The 4,848-nt window shown below is 37.7% G+C and overlaps 1 non-coding gene across 1 annotated transcript; it reads right to left on the reverse strand.

Moving 5' to 3' along the window:
• Positions 1-3,951: 3,951 nt before the first annotated feature.
• LOC120614561 (5S ribosomal RNA) lies at positions 3,952-4,070 on the reverse strand. Its single transcript, XR_005656006.1, has one exon. It is a non-coding gene; the product is annotated as a 5S ribosomal RNA (ribosomal RNA).
• Between the last annotated feature and the right edge of the window lie 778 nt (positions 4,071-4,848).

A 4,848-nucleotide genomic window follows, 5' to 3' on the forward strand; every position in this document is an offset into this window, starting at 1 on the left:
AACCCTCGTCTCTACTCATCTACTTTGTCTCTCTATAGTTTCGCTTTTTAAGGTATTTTATATAATGAGCGTGACGCGTTTGAGGATCATTCATTCCTAGATTTTTCACAACCAACATATACGGTTGTTCCATACGTTGTCTCTTAGTCATCTTATTTCAGTTTCAAGGCGAAATCTCTGCCGTATACAATGTTAAAGCCATTTAAAGAACTATAGAATCATGTCTGCGAAATTTAAATGGGCGTTGCTAACAAAGAAAAATCTCTTTTTTATACTTTTATTATTTGACAATTATAAAAATAACAGGCTCAACCTATTAAAATACTGAAAATATGTAACTACAGAAAAGTATACAATTTTATCTTAATTTTACAATAAAGTAAAGCCACTCGATCCATTCTAATGTTGCGTTTACTTTTTAAACGTCTTTTTTTTTCAGCTTTCAAATCATTTGAAGTTAGAAGAATATATTATATATAAATGTTCATGCCCTGCCTTTGAGAAAAAAGCATTACATCATTTTTCCATGATATGAAAATTCCTCAGAATCACCACTGTTGATGGATACATAACAGCCCATCATCTAGAATTACCATTTGTTTGATAAATAAATCCTGTTATTACCCATTTAAATTATTTCCATATTTTATTATTATAAAAATGTAATAGTAAATATGTTTAGGCATAATATTTCTCCACATATGTGATTGTTTCCTTAGAATAAATTGCTGGAAGTATAAATACCTATCATTATTGGATTAAGGGGTAGGTATAAACTTTTAAATATTGACAAATTGCTTTTAAAAAATGTAACCAGCCTTCAAGAGGGTCCCCAATGATCCCTGCCTCCTGGTCTTCATACCCTTAGAGTCTCCACCCACATTTTACCAAGATGGGCCTGGGCAACCAAAGGAATACACCAGAATGATGGTGTTCCACCTGCAAGGTTAGGTTATCAAAGGCACTGTTTTTGACTACTTCAGACAGTTCATTTGAGTGGAATCAAATGGTATGTCTTCTTTTGCTATTGGCTTTTTTCACTTAGTATAATGTCCTCAAGTTTCATCCATGTTGTACCACGTGACAAGATTTCCTTTTTCCCCTTGTATGTACAGCAGATCCTCAAATAATGTCATTTTGCTCAATATCGTTTCTTTATAATGTTGATGATTTGCCATAGGAACTTAACTTGCATATACATTTTGAACCCAACTAAATGAACCTTTGCCTGTTTCATTTCAACTAAATTTTTTTTACTATACCAAAATAAATGTTGACAGTTATCACTCTGGGTGGCAATATTATGAGTGATTAAAAAGAACTATGTATCTTTCATGTTTTCCACAATGGATATGAATTGTTTTTTGCCAGACCAGGGTCAAAGCCGAAACTCAGAATTGAGGCCAAAGGGACAGTTTTGCTGAAAGGGTGCCTGCCGCTGCCAATGGCTTTCCATCCATACAAAGACTTCCCTTGACGGCCCTGGCTTGAGGCAGCTGCTTCTGTGGGCAGCTGGTAGGTATGAGTGGAGTACGTGGGGCATGGGAGCACGTGGCAGAGAGGAGAAGTCCAAGGGAGAAGTCTGGCAGTCTGGTTCCCTGGGGAGAGACCAGAGCTCTCTAGTCTGCAGTTAGAAGCAGTGCTATCTCACTGGGAGTAGAATGGAAATAACATCTGGATCCAGATAGAAACCGAATATCTGATATCTATATTGTCTAATTCACTCTCCAGCCAGAGGTTCATTCCTATGAACTAGGATATTTGAGCAAGTTCTGGTCTTTTAATTCAGATTAATAGTGTAATATTTTATATACTTTTCGGCATCTCTTTCCGTCAATTTTCCCAATCAGTAGGGGCCTAATAATATTCTTCCACTTTCTCATTAAGGTGTCATGAAGATTTAGAAATAAATGTCTCCCATTAACCTTGTCCCTTAGAATGTGGCGTTTTGCCACGAATTACGTTGCCTTTCTAGGTTACAAGGACATGTGTGTGCATGTGCGCATACCTTTTCCTTTCTCTTTTCCTTTGAACTCCTCAGACTTTATGCCATTATTCTTCTTTCTGGTAAATGAGACAGAAGAACTGAACTCCTGTCATCTTGAAAGGTTTGCTTAATGATCATCCCAGGTGAACACACATGGTCTTAGCTAAGAAGCATGACGGATGTGACCATGATAAATGAGGCAGACCATAAGACTGCCTCATTTATCAATTATTAAAGAGTCATTTCATAGAACAATGTTTTCAGTCACTTTTCAATAGAATTGAAGGCTAAGCAATTATAAGAAAAGCATAGGACCCTTAGGTTTTAACGAAGGGCCATCTAACCACCTGACATCATAACCCATGTGACTTTCCCCCCAAGCTAAATTTTCTCACGCAGAGCAAAAAGCGATACCATTTCTTGTGGCAAATAAACATAAAGAAAAGACGTATTTTATCAGAGCCGATATCTAGAGCTCAGTTCTTGTCCATTAAATCATATTCTCTCATATCCAGCCTCAGGCTTCTCATGACTTTTTGAACTAATAGACTGAACAGCTGACTAAAGTTGAGATAATACAGTTCTGCTAATACATAATTCTTATATGAGTCCCTTATCATCCAATTTAGTTTGGCACAATTTATGACTCTGCATGCCAATTTCTGGAATATAAAATTATTGTAAGATGTTTCATATTTGAGGGTGGAGAGACTAGGGACTGATAAAATAGGAAGGCAATAGTTAAGTTCTACAATATATACTGTGGGTCCTTTTCATTCATACTCATCACATCTGATATTTGCACATTGCAAACATTGCGGTGCCTTTCATGTGCATAGCTTGAGAAAAGAGCAGTGGATCTCTACTATTGAGGTGGCGTGGGGTCATCTTCGAGCCACTAAGCTATGATCCAACAAAACCAGCATCTCCAGCTGAATTGGGATGAAAACCTAATTCAGCCTTCTGTCTTGAATCACTCACCCAGTAATGCGGAACCGGTGTAAGTGGGCTGTTTTGAAGTCTGGCATGTCATGACTAGCTGCACGTGTGGACAATGGCCATTCCACCCAAGGACGGCTCTCTTAGTGGGGATAGCTTAGGGTGCTTCATGTCGTGACCTATTGTAAAGACAAAGAGCCATTCCACTCCCACATGACAGTAGGGTTAAATCATGGGTGCTTACCTTTCGAAATATTTAGACATTTGGTTAAATTATGTTTATTATTCTAGTATGTGAATTGTCTGGTATGTGAGGATGAGCTTTCAGAATGAGATCATTTAGGATTCCTGGTCATACCATATATTGGTAACAAGCTATTCTCTATGGAGATGTTTGTTCGATGTTGAAAACATGCAAAACTTAGCATCTTTGGTAAAATAGAAGAATAACGGTTTTTTATTCAACTTAAATGATTCTTTTATGAAGGAAAAAAAAGACAACAAGAAACTCAGTTTGAAACTAGACTTTTTTCCAATATAAGAGTTAAGATTTTCTCATTTAGCCTTTGGGATTGCTCATCTCTTTGTGGACAGCTTTGTATCTCATTTCCAGTACAGATGTCTATTGCCTTGAAGCTTTTCACAAAGAATTTAATCCTTGGCAGTGAAAAGAAAGAATCCCGAGGGGCAAATCTGGCGGAGGGCACCAAGGGGAAAGATTCACCAAGTTGAAGGAGGTCGATTTGAATTGAAAAATCCTTTAGTCACGCCAAAGATGTGAAACTATCAAAGACACAAAGATCTTACATAGTAAAAACAGAGGTAAACCTCTGCCTTGCAGGAAACATTCTCTTTTTAGTACTCCAAATTGTGGTGTCAGTGTTATCCGTTTTTGTTGTTGTTGTTGTTTTGTTTGTTTGTTTTTGTTTTGTTTTTTAGGCGAGGCAACCCTTGGTTGACCTCACAGATTGCAAGGATCTTGTCAGTTTACAATCCCTTATTTTTTATTTTTATTTTATTTTTTACACCTACAGCACCCAGTCTTCCTAGGTGGTCTCCCATCCAAGTACTAACCGGGCCCAACCCTGCTTATCTTCCGAGATCAGATGGGATCGGGTTTGTTCAAGGTGGCATGGCCATAGACAATGTGTCATCCTTGAAAAAGAATATTACTCTGACCTCCTGGAAACCTTAGTGTGATTATATTTGTTCCTCGAGATATGTAGAGCACTAATCTGCATTAATTTGTTTCAGGTTGAAAGTAGAATTGTTTGTCTCCAATATCTTCTGTTTTAGGAACTGAAAATATATTCTCAGTGGATCTCATTCCAGATCTTCATTTTGGCATTTATTCCCACTTAATTTTTCTTCTTTGACTGTATCAGGTTGAGTTCTTCAGTTGTAAGCATCAGTAGCTGCCTCTGGTAAATTTGAGCAAAAAGGAATTTATTGGGCGAATTGGGGGAAGCTCAAAGGTTTGAGGAGAGAAGGCTAATGACCCAGTGTTGGAAAAGAAAGAACAAGAAAGCTCACATGAGTCTCCACAGCATGAACTTCTCAAAAGCTGAAGCCAGAATGAATAACTCACATTCCAGGAAGAGAACATTTGACTGGTTTAGCTAGAGTCAACTCTTCTTTCCTTGGCTAAGGGAAGGTGGGGTATCTGAACAACAGTCCCACCAGGTAGTGTCTAAAAGGAGGGATGTGATATTCCCGGAAAGGAAATCAGGATGTTATTATTACTGAAAATGTGGACTAAAAGCTGGGCCGCCAAAAGAAAGAAACCAAAACAACAACAAAAAACACACAAATGGGTGCCATCTCCTCCCTTTTTCCAGTTTGCTCTGTTTCTCTTCCTTTTGTATATGTTTTCCTCTCTCTTTCTCTTTTTTATCTTTTCTGCCTTTCTTACCTCTGCCTTT

This window comes from Pteropus medius, unplaced genomic scaffold (assembly GCF_902729225.1).
Source record: "Pteropus medius unplaced genomic scaffold, Ma_sr-lr_union100, whole genome shotgun sequence".
Classification (NCBI taxonomy): Eukaryota; Metazoa; Chordata; class Mammalia; order Chiroptera; family Pteropodidae; genus Pteropus; species Pteropus medius.